We start from the raw sequence: 15,333 nt of genomic DNA, 5'->3' as shown, positions 1-15,333 counted from the left end.
CAAAAGAAGAAAACAGAGTTACCATATGACCCAGCATTCCACTCTCAGAACACACCCAAGAGAAATGAAAATATACATCCACGCAAAAATGTATACACAAATGTTCATAGCACTGTTACTCATAATGGCCAAGAAGTAGAATAAACGAAACTTGGTAGTCGTGTAACAAATTATTCGGCTATAGAACAGAAAAGACGTACCGTCACATACTACGACAAGGATGAACCTTGAAAATATGATGCTATGTGGAAGAAGCCAGACACGAAAGACCATATAGCATACTTCCACTTATATGAAATATCAAGAAGCAGCAAATCTACAGAGACAGAAACTAGATTAGTGGTTGTCCGGGGTTGGAGGGAAATGAAGAATGGCTGCTAATGCATAAAGGATTTATTTTTTATTTCTTTTCTTTTTTTTAATTTTATTTTATTCACTTATTCATGACAGAGAGAGAATGAGAGAGACAGACAGAGGGAGAAGCAGGCTCCATGCAGGGAGCCCGAAGTGGGACTCTATCCCAGGTCTCCAGGGTCAGGCCCTGGGCTAAAGGCGGTGCTAAACTGCTGAGCCATGCGGGCTGCCCAAGATTTTATTTTTGTGGCAATGAAGATGCTGTACAATTGGTTGTGGTAATAGTTGCACACTTTTGTGAACATCTCCCTCTGCCCCTCCCCCTGCTTGTGCTCTCTCTCTCTCTCTCAAACAAACAAATAAATAAACTCTTTTAGAACAAACAAACAAACAAATAAATAAATAAAATAGGAGCCAGGGAAATGTACACTTGAAATGGGTAAATTGTATAGTGTAAAGTATATGTCAATAAAGCTATCTTATATATATTATTATAAAATAAATGTTATATATTAAGATATATGTAAATACATTATATGTGTATATATTAAGTATATATGTGTGTAACATGTTATATATATTGTGTATATACATTGTCATATATGTCATATATATAGTAAATGATGCTCAATGAGTATTATATTTTAAAAATCCCTCAGAATAGACTAATACTTCTCATAGTTACCCACCAAATGGCAAAGACTGAATGAATGCGTAACTCCAAGGGTCTGGGGTAGAGCCTAAGCCATGAGCGACATTTTTCTTTGAATCTTCACGTGTCAGTTACAAAATTCAGGCACATTTTGCCTTCCGTTTCAAAGTATGATCATGTTAATTATAATATAAAAAATTAGTTTTCTCCAAATCCAGGAATTAAATTGATGCTCTAGGAGAAAAGAAAAATATTTACCAACTTGGGGAAATGGCCATAACATGATAGTAAGTGGACATAACATAATGAGAAGCAGGCATAAGCTGTTTGTAGGATGAGTCTACCATGGGGTGGAGGAAAGGAAGAAATTACATATGTACGCAGAGCAAAAAGACTAAAAGTTTATATGTCAAGAGACTATCAGGAGTTATCTTTAGGTTGTGGGATTGTGATTTTTTTTTAACTTCTTGATACTTTTTTTCCTTTTCCATATTTTCAAAGAATGTTGCATAATATTAAGGAATAAACATTTTTTAGTCCAACAGAGAAGACCCAGGAGGGAAGACATCAGGCGATGTTTTTCTGGAGATGATTTAGCATGGCCCTGCCTGTGGTGTGAGTGTGCTCATGCCCTTGGGATCACAGCTGGGCCCTACAAGGAATGACATGTGCACACATGGAGGCTCCCAGCATCCCCTGCTTTCTGCGGGTGCGGGCGGGGAATGTAGATTTATTCCCAGAGGGGAGATGAGGCCAGAGGTTTTGCAAAGTTCCAGGAAGACAAGCAGATCATCACTATATGACAACAGCGAATAAGGACTGGATATGATGTGGGGGATAGGGCTCTGGACTGGGTGAGCATCAGGAGACATGCGCTCAAGCCTGGGCTTTGCTTCCAGCCAGCAGGATGACCTTAGTCAAACCACCTCCTTTCTCAGGCCTTAGATTCCCCTCTGAAATGGGGGCACTCAGTTCTTCTACTTCTGATGGTTTATGATTCTGTGATCTCACATCTACTGCCTTTGTTTCCACCATCCCCGTAACAGTTTGTAGCTCATCATAGTGACTGCCCAGCACAGCCCTGACCCCAGGAATCTCAAGAGCCAATCTGCCCCCAAAAGTAATCTCTAAATTGACATGTGACACTTTTCAACCCACCTAATCGGAGACTTTCTGAAGAAGGCAGAGTGAGCAAACAGCATTCCCCACCCTCTGCACCCCTGAACCTGGTCAAGCGTGAGGATATTTACTAAACATTGACCAGGGACCAACCACTCATGCTGTGGCACAAGTAAGCCACTGTCCTGCTTTTTTGAAACTTAGTTTGACAGTGGAATTCACATATATTAGTTTTTAATTTTAAGATTTTATTTATTTGAGAGAGTGAGTGAGAGAATATAAGCAGGGGGAGCAGACTTCCCATTTAGCAAGTACCCCAATGCAGGGCTTGATCCCAGGACCCCGGGATCACGACCCAAGCTAAAGGCAGACAGCTCAATTGACTGAGCCACCCAGGCACACCTACACTACTTGTTTATAAGCCACACATGAGTACTTTGAGGCTAATGGCACTATTCACGTTTTACAGCCAAGAAATTGTAGACTAAGAGAAGTGCCCAAGGTCACAGAGCAAACAAGTGGTAAAATCAGGATTCCAACCCCTCATCAGTGACTCCTCCAAGTCACCTATGATTTGTCTGTGGTTCTTAACTTTCTAGTCGAGGCGGAACAAAAGACCTCAAGACCCACCCAATTTCTACCCTTTTTGATTTGGCTGTAGGAAAGAACTAGAGAAAAACATTATTAGTTGTTGTAAACTTGATACTGAGACATCAAACTTGCGTTGACTTTTTAAGAGCAAACTATGAGCTCATACAAACGAATGTATATGATAAAACATATCCCTTTAATATGGACAATACACTAAATAGGTAGAAGTCACAATGTGAGAAAATCATTCTCTTTTAATCCCCCCCCCCATCCTTCTGATTACACACAGAAAAAGGTCTTGATTTGGTGCTGACAAATCTTTACCACCTTCTCCAATACTTGCAGATCTTCCTTTATAACAAAGAAAGAGCAAGCATCAGGCTCAGAGCCTTGGTATCTAGCTAACAGTATCTGGCTAATATTTAATAACATTTATTTTCATTGTTTATTGGGCATGATGTTTAGTGGGTATATTCTATTTGAAGAAAGTGAAAACTGATTTTCCATTTACGGTGGTCATGTGAATTTCCCTTTTGAGCTATATTTACTGATATTTAAGGAATACATTCACTGGAATTTTTAATGAGTAAATTTTAAAGAAAAAATATTAAATTCATAACAACATAGAGGTGGCAGAGAAGCAGGGCACAGATTAAAAAAAAAAAAAAAAGTGGCGCTGGAATGACCCAGCCTTGAGAAATGCTGCCCGATGAAATTAAAAATAACCCAGCCATGTAATTATATTGTCCTGGAAGTATATTGCAAGTTACCTAAATAGCGCACATTCACAGTAGCCCATCACTGTTAAAGCACATTTTTGAGGGTTTACGTATGTGGTTACTTTAGCAACAGAGATATAACTGAATCATATTTGCACTGCAAGACATACGTGCCTGAAGGTCTAATTATTGGAAAATTATAGACCTAAGAAATAGAGCTATGCCTCACTGCACACTACAGGGTTGAAAGAACACCTCGCAATAATTGGATAAACCACGTCTACACAGAAGATGTGTGGAAAGGAAGAACCTTTCCCCAACTGTCGCACCTCCGACCACGTGTGAATGCAGGATTGCATACATTCATCTTTCACCCATTCAGTCATTGACCATGATTTTTATTTTATCATGTGCACTGGAAATACAATGAACTCCATCGAGCCTCTGGTCCAGAAAGGGGCGCCAGACATCATGCCCAACCTCACCACAAGGCTCTGAAAAGAGCCCCATTCTTTGCAAACTCCTAACAAAGCAACCTGCCTACCCTGGGGGTGGTCAGAGAAGGCTTCCTGGAGGAAGTGGCCATTATGTTTGAGAGCTAAAGAAGTGATGGTAATAACCAGAGGACGTGAGACAGGAGAAGGAGGTAGAAAGGCAGGTGCATCCGCCTAAGTGGATGGGCTCTCCTGTCCTGTGCGCCTCTCCTAAAGGAGCGTCTCACCCTTGTGCCATCACCTGAGTGTGACCTTTGCATTCAAAACTGCACTCATTCATATGTCTTGGTCCCTCGATGCAAGCCAGCACCGGTGTCAGTTCTTCAGTTATCTGATCCCAACACTGAGGGAAGATGGAGATGGTGGGTAAGTCTCCAACATCGGCCTCCCCTGGGATTTCAAAGACTGATTTTGACCATGAGCTTCTGTCGTAGGCACCAACACAGAGATCCTCAGCCAGGGACCACGCTTAGGACTCTGGGGAGCTTCCAAGCCTCAATGTCCAGGCTTCACCAAGACCACAACCAACCACTGAGTTAGGCTCTCTGGAGGTGGGGCCGGTCACTAGGAATGTCTAAAGCTCCCCAGAGGAGTGCAGTGTATGGCCGGGGCTGACAACTACACAGGGTCTCTAACCCTGGTGGAAGATTCAAGTCTACAAAAACTTACTGAGGGACGCCTGGGTGGCTCAGCGGTTGAGCATCTGGCTCAGGGCGTGATCCCGGAGTCCTGGGATCGAGTCCCACATTGAGCTCCCTGTGGGGAGCCTGCTTCTCCCTTTGTCTGTGTCTCTGCCTCTCTATTTCTCTGTGTCTTTCATGAATAAATAAATAAAATCTTAAAAAAAAAAAAAACAAAACACTGAGCACCTGCTCTGCACCAGGCAGCAGGCTGGGGGCAGGGGTGGTGAACATAAGATCCCATGGTCATTTACAGAAGGCTGCACTCACTACCAATAAATGTACCGGAGCCCAGGTAAAGATGAAAAGTGTCTTGGTCCCACAAATCGCCTGGGGAAATCTCAGCAGGTCTGGGTTGCTGTGCAAAGAGCCTGCATGTCTAACGAGTTCCCCAAGTGTCAATGAGCAGCCAAGAATTGCATGTGGATGGCAAGGTTCTCCAGGAAATCTTTCAGACTAGGGCTGCTGCTTCTCACCATTTCTCCACCCCTCTGACAGTCCTGAGCATCGCCTGGAGGTGATAACAAAGTGTAAGGAAAGAACAAAATGCACACTGGCAGCCAGCCAGGTGTGCACCTGCGTCTCCTCCGGGCTCCATAGCCCCAGGACAGCACCCCATTCCTACCCTACACACACCCGTAGAGCATGGAGCAGATCACAGGAAGAAAGAGCAGGGGCTGGGATGGAAGACGGGGTGCTGGGTAGGTGGTTGTCATAAATAGCAAACCATCTGCACGCCCCCGCTGCCTAAGGAGTCCCCCATCTGGGGCCAGAACAAAGACAGCAAAATTCAAGAGGCATCGGAGATCAAAACGGCCTCTGAGGCTTTTCTTGCAGTGAGTCTTCGCTTCTAATTAATCACTCGTCCTTGGCAAATCAATTGTGCCTGTTTTAAAATCTGTGCTCCAAGGGTAAGGGATAGGATGGAAGTTGGAAGCAAGGAAGTCTTTGGAACTGATACTCAGGGCAGTGAGTTCTTGGGGAGGGGACACTGAGGTTAGCCCTGACCCATTCAGCAGGGCCAGGAATGAACAGATGAGGAGGCATGAATGCTTGCAGAGGCCAGGCCAGTCACAGGAACTGATGCATGGGCTGGGGGTTAGTAGAGGAAGCCCTGGGGACTGGGGCCAAGTGGAGACCATGTGCCCTGACCCACTGGCACGCTCTCAGTCCTCGTCCCTTACTGTCCGGCAGAGATGCAGGCCTATTTCTGCATTTCTGGAAGATTGGCCAGATCTTCCTTTTTGTTTTTGAAAATGCCAGGAAATGGGGCACCTGAGTGGCACAGCTCATTGGGCATCTGACTCTTGGTTTTGGCTCAGGTCGTGATCTCAGAGTTTTGAGATTGAGCCCCTTGTTGGGCTCTGTGCACAGCAGGGAGTCTGCTTGAGATTCTCTCTCCCTCGCCCTCTGCCCCCACCCCCTGTTTGTGTGCTCTCTTTCTCAAAATAAATACATAAATCTTGAAAATATTTCTTTAAATATGAAATCTCCTGGCTTATAGAAGTCAGCTGAAATTGTTTTGAAACACCATGCTGTCCATCAAAATATGTCTGAGAACCACATACGCAGTGCAGGCTGCCCATATGTGAGGTCTGGAGTAGAGACTGGTCTGTAGGAATTATCTGGAAAATTAGATGGCCTGTGGGCAGCAACTTCCTCGGGGAGCTCAGAGGAGGAAAATGTGGGTAGACAACCTTCTGAACACAAGGGAGGTGTCCCGAAGACCTCCAGAAATCCCAGGGGGAGATATTTAAGGGGAAGTAGGGCCTGCAAGTAGGGACACTGTAACTCTTGCTCCATTGTAACTAGGGCAAGAGTGTCCCTGCAGCCCCGTGTGTATAATGCCAGAGACATTCACTCCAGTTACATGGTAATAGCAACAATACTTATTGAGCACATACTATATGCCAGTACCGTGCTAAGTGCTTTATGTGTATTAACTCACTTAATCCTCGCAACAACCCTATTACCCCACTTTACAGATGAGGAAACCGACCTGGGCAGTCTGGCTCCAGAATGCATTCTCCTAATGGCATGCAGCCCTATCCCTCTTAACTCCCACAATGCCTTTCACGGAGCTCAGCACAGGGTAGGTGCTCAGGAAATATCTGCTCTGTTGAAAGAATGTCTACATAAATTAGATCCACTAGAATTTGACACTATTGTTTCAACCAATTTTGTGTGCTATGTCAAGAACTGGCTCATGGTTTCTGCTGGGGCTGGGTCCTCACCCAGGTAATGTCCTCATCATCATGTTCAGCACTAAATCACCCAGATACTGTCGGCAAAGACAAGGAGCCCCCAGCCCCTGGGCCTTTCCTTCCAGGACTCTGCAACCTCCGGCTTCTGTCTGTCTGGTTGCCTTCTGTCCTTTTCCAGCTCTCGGGCTCATGCCTCCCTCCTGGGACCTATTTCCGATGTCTCCCCAGAATCTGCCTGTCTTAGTATTGCAACCCTCAGGGGAACATCTTCATGCCTTCCTGAAAGGGGAGGGCAGGGTTAGCTCCCCAAAGCTAAGCACTGCAGGGGGCTGTTTAACCCTTCCCTGCCTTGGGACTTTTAAAGCCCCTAGAAGAAATTTCCCACTGTCTGGGAGACAGAGCTTTCACCTGTGGGAATTCCAGTTCCCACCTGCAGCTTGTTACTGTGGGGGAAGTACATGAAATGGGACAGACTCTGTGGCCAGTTTTGGTAACAGCAGAAACTGGTGGCTGAGCCCAAAAGCAGGCTTTAAATCACATGGTTCTCGTTCCAGATCTGCTGATAAACAATCATTCATTTGTCCATTCATTCATTCGACAAATATGTATTGTATGTATTGCCCCTGTTATATATATATATATATATATATATATATATATATATATATTTTTTTTTTTTTTTTTTTGCCCCTGTTATATTCTAAACACTGACACAGATGCCAGAGAAGCAGCACAAAACTGAGGTGGTCCCTGTGAGATCATCAGGAGGTCAGGTGTCCTCTCTGAATCTCAGCCTCTTTTTCTGTAAAGTGGGGGTGCTTATGAAGATGCAAGATCCCCTGCAAAGTCCTAATCCCCACCTCTAGCTGAAAAAAATGCTGGTGCCACAAAAGGAACACTGGATAGAGTCAGGATGCACCCTTCTGGCTGAGTGCCCCTGAATTGGTCATTTCTCTGGGACTGATTTCTTGGTTGGGAGATTGAGATGACTGCTCGGCAGGATTTCAAAAACCCGTCTAACTCTGTGTGACATATTCTATGATTCCAGCATAAGGATAGCCTGTGACTCCAGGAACGGACATCCTCCCATTCTGGGTGCAAATCTCCTTTCTGGGATGCTTTCCATCATGCAGCAGAAAGAAACTTGCTTCTTGTCAGGTGAGCATGGAAGGATAGGGGGCACTTCCCAGGAGCTGCTCTCCCAGGATCCCCAGGGTCACTCCATTCACCTTCCCCATCTTGCTCTAATCTCTGTAAATTTAGTGGCATGACCATAAGCTACCTAGAGAACATAGCTGACCCATCACCAATAAATCAGAAGCTCTCAGTGATACTTCTGAATAAATGGTAGTCCCTTAAATAGGTAGGAAGGTGGGCTGGGGATGTTTACGGTGTCTCGGGAGAGATTTAAACCCGCATCCTGCTCAGGTGGGGAGACAGGGAGTGTGGGGAGGTCAAGAAGCCACTGGAGTAACTCCTGGGTGTTTGGGCAGAACCAGACCTTAGCCTTCCCAGTCGGGGCTGGCTCTATTTTGCATGAAAGGAGAACATCCCCCAGAGAGAGGGAAGAAAAGATGTCCCAGAGTGAAAGAAAGAGATGTCACCTCAGAAACCTCAATTAGAATCCCTGCTCATTTGAAAATCCCCTGCTTGGCCAGTTTTCCAATGTATAAAATGGGGATCCCAGTAAATGGAGACATTTCCTACTCAATTTTGTTTTTTTTTTTTTTTCCCAGTGCAGGGCTTGAACTCATGACCCTGAGATCAAGACCAGAGCTGAGGTCAAGAGTCAGATACTTATCCGACTGAGCCAACCAGGCATCCCAACATGTCCTACTCTTGACCTTGCACTTTTTGGTGGTAATCATGGACTGGCCTTTTCTTACACAGAAAAGGAAACAGGCTCAGAATGGTGAAGTGACTTGCCCAAGGTCTTGTAGAGAATAGTGGTTCAACCCAAGGCCTTACCCCCCAACACTGTGCCTTCTTTCCTGCAGTGGGAACTCTGGGTCCTATCTGGCTGCCTTTCCATTCAGGGGAGCTGAAACCCACAAGGAGAGCCCAGCTGCCCCTCTGAGGACCAGGGGCAGTGGGACAGTGTCTTCCTACATACCCCCAGGCTTTGCATTCCATCCCCTTTGGAGACTCCAATAAACAGGCAGATGGGCAACCCCAGGTGCAGTTGAAATCAGTTTCTAGTGGGTACGTGTCCAAGGACATCCCATGCCCTGCCAGGAACTGTTTGGAAATTCTAGCTGACCCTGGGTCATGGGAAGCAGGCTCTGCTTGGAAATAGGTGACGAATTGCAGTTAGGGGCTACTTATATTGGACCTCTCACTCACATGGGGTCTCTGACAGCTTCTAAGCATATTAGGCTCCCAACTGCTCTGCCTCAGAACTCAGGGGTCCCATGTCCTAGGATACACAGATGGCCATCTCAGGACTTTTCACAACACTCTGCCCAGAGCCCAGGGTTTCCTTCATGTCTCCCCACAAAGGCAAAATCATTGGTCCTTAGAGCTAAAAAGATGACCCAGTGCAATGGGTTTTCAATATTCAAAAATGGGTTTTGAGACATCAGAGCCTTTCTTCAAACAAAGTATTACTCAAAATCCCAATTATGCAGAACAGGTAAAAGGAGAACACCATTGATGGCTCTCTCAGTCCCCACCCACCCTTCTGCCTCCTGCCTTCCAAGCCAGCCCCGAGGCCCTTCCCCAGAACCCTGGGTCCTAAGGAACCCAGTTTGAAAACCAGGGCTTAATCTAATGGGGAAATGGGCCCAGAAGGGAAAATGCGTGGCCAGGGTTATATAGGGACATAGTGCAAGGGTGAGGCCCTTCCAGGAGGGCTGCTGAAAGCCCAAATAGGAAGCAGACAAACCCTTTCCCTTAGCTAAGTCAAAATCTGCTTTGTGGATTTGCCCCAAACTCATACATATTTCAGCTGCTTTGTTGATTAGTGGTTATTTGATTGGTTAGTTGGTCTGTGTTTTGGTTGGGTGATTTATTAGTTGCTCACTGAATGGTTGAATAGTTAGTTGGCTGATTGGGTAGTAGATTAGCTGGCTATTTGGACGATTAGTTGGTTAGTCTGTTGGTTCATGGCTAGTTGGTGTTCAGTTACTTGATAGAGTAGTTAGTTGACTAGTTGGATGGTGGGTTCACTCAATGGCTACCTAGTCGATTACATGGTTCATTGTTTCTTAATTGTCTGGTTGAACAAATGAGTGAGTAGTTGCATACAGTAGTGCTTTGGTAAAGGCTCTGAGATGTGAGGTGCACATCTGTTGGAAGGGGCACGAAGCAGATGGCCTGAAGAGGGAAGAGTGAGATCCACTCACAGACCTCAGTAAAAGTAGCAAAGTTGCTGTTGCCAGGGCGGGTTTGTCCACTTCTTGACCTGGGAGGCGAGTAGCTGAGCCCGCTTGTGCCTCCCAGGGTTCCCAGTGCCCCCTGCTTCCTTCCACCCTTTCCGCCAAGCAAACCTGCTCTTTGGTCCTTTACTACCCTGGGGTGTTGATGATGGAAAACAGCTCAGTGTCTTTTTTTTTTTTTTTTTTTGAGAGAGAAGGCTCATTCATGGGAGTATTTCAGCCATCCTACAGCAGATGGCATTGGGGTTGGAAGGAAAGATTCTTCTAGGACCTGGTGGTTACATTCCATGAGCAGCTTTGATATAAAGATAATGGCATAGATCATGTAACCTTCACAGTAAACTACAGTACTAAGCATCACTATAATCTCCATTTCAAAGATGAGGAACCTGAGACTCAGGGAGGGGCAGTGACCCAAGTTTCAACAGGTGGAGGGTGAGGGGTCCAGACTTGAACCCTGTCCCCCAAGTACAAGTATGGCCCCAAGATCATTCAGGTGTTGGAGCCATAATGGGTCCTCCACAGCCTGCCCTTCTCCAACCCTAAAACTCCTTCTTGCTCCCCTTGGGGTTCTGGATGCAAATCCAGGTGCCAGTGGGGAGCCCCAAGCATCACCCAACAATCCGGGACTGCATGCACCACCTGATCGCCACCACCACAAAATGAGCACAGTGGGTCCGTGTTCCCAACCCTGCCAAATGAGCTCTGAACTCACTTCTGAGGCCACAATAAGATCTCCTAGCTGTGGCCATTTTGTGCATTTATTTGCTAGATTAATGGCAGAAACAAAATTGCTTCTTCACCTTGGGACAGTCAGGGAAATCTGGAGACACCTGTGTGACAGCCCTATACATATTCCTCGATGTCAATCCTGCCTTTTGCTACGCTTTTTGTTATCAGAATGCAGTGTTTTCTTGCCCATGCTTTGCAAGGCCAAGGGGGACAGGCCACGAATGCATAGGTGAGAGGAATTTTAGGCCTCCTCCCTCCTTTCCTCTCCATTTGTCCTTCCCAGGGATGTGGGAAGAGAAGATGCTTCAGGTGGGGCCACAGGTCAATTTCTTCAGTGACCAGCTTTCAAGATTTAATAATAATAATAATAATAATAATAATAATAATAATAATACATTAACTTGCTCATATTGGGTTATGAGCTCCCATATTGGGTTATGGCTCCCTTTGAGCCAAGCCCTTCATATCATCTCACTTCGTCTTGGCATCAGCGCCGTGAGCATGGAATGGTTATTATTCCCATTTTGCAGACGAGAAAGCCTGAGGCACAAGATCACATAGCAATTTAGTGGAGGAGCCCAGACTTGGGCCAGCACTGTCTGACACCAGAGCCTGAACTCTTCACCAGAATCCACATAATAGGCTCCATGAACCTGACTGACCCTTCCCTAGGGTACAAGGTAGTCCCTAGTCGGGACTAAATGAGGGAAATAGGTCTTGGGAGTCTCCAGGGCCTGAACCCTTTGAAACATCCCCTGCTTTTAGGGCCCCCCATTCCTGTTCGAGTCCTGTCTCAGCTGCCCAGTGGTGGAGACCTCAAGCTCCAGGTCAAGCAGGAGGTCCCAGCCTCAGGCCCCCACTTTCCAGCCCTGTGGCCTTGGATCTTCTCTGAGCCTCAGTTTCTCCTGTATAAAAATGTCAAGTGAAAAAAAAAAATGTCAAGTGAGGTGTGCTTGTTTGCATGTTCTGCTAAGTCATAGATGTTCATGAAAAAAAAAAAAGTTCCAAACATACAGGAGAGGAAAGTCTTTCTCAAAGCCCTGTCCTGGCCATCTTCCACGTTCTCCTCCCCAGACATAATCGCTATTACCAGTTTCTTACACATCCTTCTCCAGCAGGCCAAACAGAAAGTCCAATGATGGAGACTTTCCACACCTGTGCTCTCTAAAACCCTGGCTACCGAGCACTTGAAATGTGGTTAATGGGATGAGGTACTAAATTCTGGGTACTACTGGATGTTAGCTCATTTAAGTAGCTACACGTGGAGAGCTAGCTGCCATATTTGAGAGCACAAGTCTAGAGACTCTGATGACTAACATCCATGGAGCAATGACTATGTGGCAGGCAATATCCTAAGCACATCCCATGTAAATTCCTAGTTTGAGTAGGAACCCCACGAGTGGGTACTATATCACCTTTTTTCCCTCTCGAGATACTGAGGCACAACGAGATTAAATTCTCAAGAGGTCACTCTCCCAGGATGCAAAGGAGCTGTGATCTGAGCCCAGGCTGTTTGACTCCAGAGCCTGGGATCTTAGCCGCTATAGCTTGAGAGCCATCATAATCACATGAGCAGCTTAAATGGAGCATGGGCAATGAGCTTGGCATGTTGTCTGGCATTGAACAGGTGCTCAGGAACATACCTCAGCCTACCCTAAATTTCCCACCTCTGGGCCCTTGCTCATGCTTATGCCTCCTTTTCAGAATACCACTTCCTTCAATCCTTCCACTTCACCAAATCCCACCCAATGATCAGGCACCAAGGATGGGATAAAGTGGATCAGAGGCGTGAGTTGGCCTGGGCAAGACCTGAAGAAGTGGGGGCGTGGGGGAACGGGTGGCAGAACTCAGAGCAGACTGTGAAACAGTCCAAGCCACCCCCAGCAGGACAATGAGAAGACAGATATCATCTGTAGACAGTGAGTTGCATCTTGGGGAGCAGTGGGAAATGTGGTTAGGTAAGCATGGCTGGGAGAGGACATAAGAGTTTCAATTACCAAATATTAATTTATAAATGATTTAATAAGTGGTAAGGAGGTGGTATTGCTGTAATCATGCATTTAACATTTATTAAGCACCTACTTAATTAGTCAATAATCATTGGAGGCCACCTTAGAGTTTGCCCCCCATGGGACTGTCCTGAAGACAAACTGGACTTTCTGGTATACCTCCTCAGTGTCACCTTTTCCAAGTAGGGGAACATTTAAGGGGCAAATCTTTAAGTTCTCTACCTTTGTCCTGCTAACATGTTCTTTCTTTGTATATGAATCTACTCAATACGCCAATAAAAAAAAAAAAGTAAAAACAGAACCATTATCCCATTTTACAGATGGTAAAGCAGAGGCTGGGGAAGTTGGAGACAATTTGTCCGGGGTCACTTGACCTGTTAGTGGATGGGCTGGAATGAGCATGCAGGCCCCAGTCTGGGTGTCTTCATCCTGTGTCTAACTGTTCCCTTGCAGGGCACGGAGGTCTGTAAATTCCATCTGCCAAGAGGGGGCTTGCCAGCAAGAGGCATCTGGCATCCCTGGCACCAACTCAAAGGGCTGCCTTCCCGCTGCAGTGGGAAGAAATCCTTTTGCTTGGCATTCCACCTGCCATTTTCCACCTGGGTGGGTTTTAATCTCACAGACAACAGATATCTAAGCATCCCACCACCCTGGGGGAAAGCAAAACCTCAAAGTGGCCCAGGAAGAAGGGGCTGAGGGCTGTGCTCTGTGCCTAGGCACAAAGGGGCAGCTGTCATGCTCAGGATCCAGTGACTGAGAGACAGAGCATCCTACACAGAGCCTCTGGGGTGGGGGGAGCAGAAGCAGAGAGGGCAGCTCCTAGATCAATCTGTTTGCCCAATGGGGAAGGAGAGTGGGTCATCCCTTGGTGTCCAGGAAGAACCACCTGCTGTCTTGCTTCCCCTGGACCTGTCTTCCCTCCTAACAGTGCCTCTTCCTTCCCTGGCTCAGCTCTCTGTGTCTCAGGGGCTGTTTCCCAGGCTCCTGGGTCCACTGGATTCTGTCTAGATTCCACCAGTGAGAGCTTGGGCAGATTTGAGGACATGGGAAAGGGAGGACCCAGGACATTTCTCCCCCATCCTTCTCTGATATGGGTGTGAGTCTGACAGTGCTGGACTCGTTGGTGGCATCAGTTTCCCCTGTAATTCCAACTTATACCAGGTGGCCCCAGGCCCTGGGTGCCAATGGCACCACCCCCTCCCTATGTTTCTCCAGCCCTGGGGGAGGTAGCAGCTTCCCACTCTTGCTAATCTCTGACATGCCTCTTGTCTTAGTTTGCAGTACCCTCAAAGCGGATCCTGAAACAAAGACTGGGGTGCATGCAGTTTATTTGGGAAGTGGTGCCGGAAAACAAGTCAGGGAGGGAGTGGGGAAGTGAGATGGGGAAGGGATATAAGCTAAGGAAGGGTGTGTGAATGAGCTGGCCACTTCCATGGGCAAATGGGCTCAGTCCCACTGGAGAGCTTGTTGGGTTTTTTTAATGTTTTAATTTAAATTCAATTAATTAACATATAATGTATTATTGTTTTCAGAGATAGAGGTCAATGACTCATCAGTTTTATATAACACCCAATGCTAATTACATGATGTGCCTTCCTAATGCCCATCACCCAGTTTCTCCATCCCCCACCCCCAGTCGCCCTCAGATTGTTTCCTATGATTAAGAGTCTCTTATGGTTTGTCTCTCTCTCTGATTTCATCTTGTTTTATATTTCCCTCCCTTCCCCTATGATCCTGTTTCATTTCTTAAATTCCACATATCAGTGAGATCATATAATTATCTTTCTCTGACTTATTTCACTTAGCGTATTATCTTCTAGTTCCATCCATGTTGTTGCAAATGGCAAGATTTCATTTTTGATGGCTGAGTAGTATTCCATTGTGCATATATATCTACTTATCACATCTTCTTTATCCATTCATCTGTCAATGAACACCTGGGCTCTTTCCATAGTTTGGCTATTGTGGGCATTGCTGCTATAAACATTGGGGTGCAGGTGCTCCTTCAGATCATTATATTTGTGTCTTTGGGGTAAATCCCCAGTAGTGCAATTGCTAGGTCATAGGGTAGCTCTATTTTCAACTTTTTAAGAAACCTCCACACTGTTTTCCAGAGTGGCTGCATTCCCACGAACAGTGTATGAGGGTTCCCCTTTCTGCACATTCTCACCAACATCTGTCATTTCCTGACTTGTTAATTTTAGCCATTCTGACTGGTGTGAGGTTGTATCTCATTGTGCTTTTGATTTGTGTTTCCCTGATGCCAAGTGATATTAAGCATTTTTTCATGTGTCTGTTGGCCATGTGTATGTCTTCTCTGGAGAAATGTCTGTTCATGTCTTCTACCCATTTCTTTTTTTTTAAATAAATTTATTTTTTATTGGTGTTCAATTTACCAACAT

At 45.8% G+C, this 15,333-nt stretch overlaps 1 long non-coding RNA gene across 6 annotated transcripts in view; it reads left to right on the top strand.

Annotated features, from left to right (window-relative positions):
• LOC144300045 (uncharacterized) overlaps positions 1-15,333 on the top strand; it is a 37,825-nt gene that overhangs the window by 10,880 nt on the left and 11,612 nt on the right. For 3 of the 6 annotated variants that reach the window (XR_013366688.1, XR_013366690.1, XR_013366687.1), the window contains exons 3-5: positions 6,595-6,701; positions 7,862-7,971; positions 12,627-12,841. This is a non-coding gene — a long non-coding RNA (uncharacterized LOC144300045). The remainder of the gene's footprint in view (positions 1-6,594; positions 6,702-7,861; positions 7,972-12,626; positions 12,842-15,333) is intronic. The other 3 variants (XR_013366691.1, XR_013366692.1, XR_013366689.1) reach the window with 1 other exon arrangement.

Source organism: Canis aureus, chromosome 27, assembly GCF_053574225.1.
Source record: "Canis aureus isolate CA01 chromosome 27, VMU_Caureus_v.1.0, whole genome shotgun sequence".
NCBI lineage: Eukaryota > Metazoa > Chordata > Mammalia > Carnivora > Canidae > Canis > Canis aureus.
This window is presented reverse-complemented; position numbering and strand designations above follow the sequence as displayed.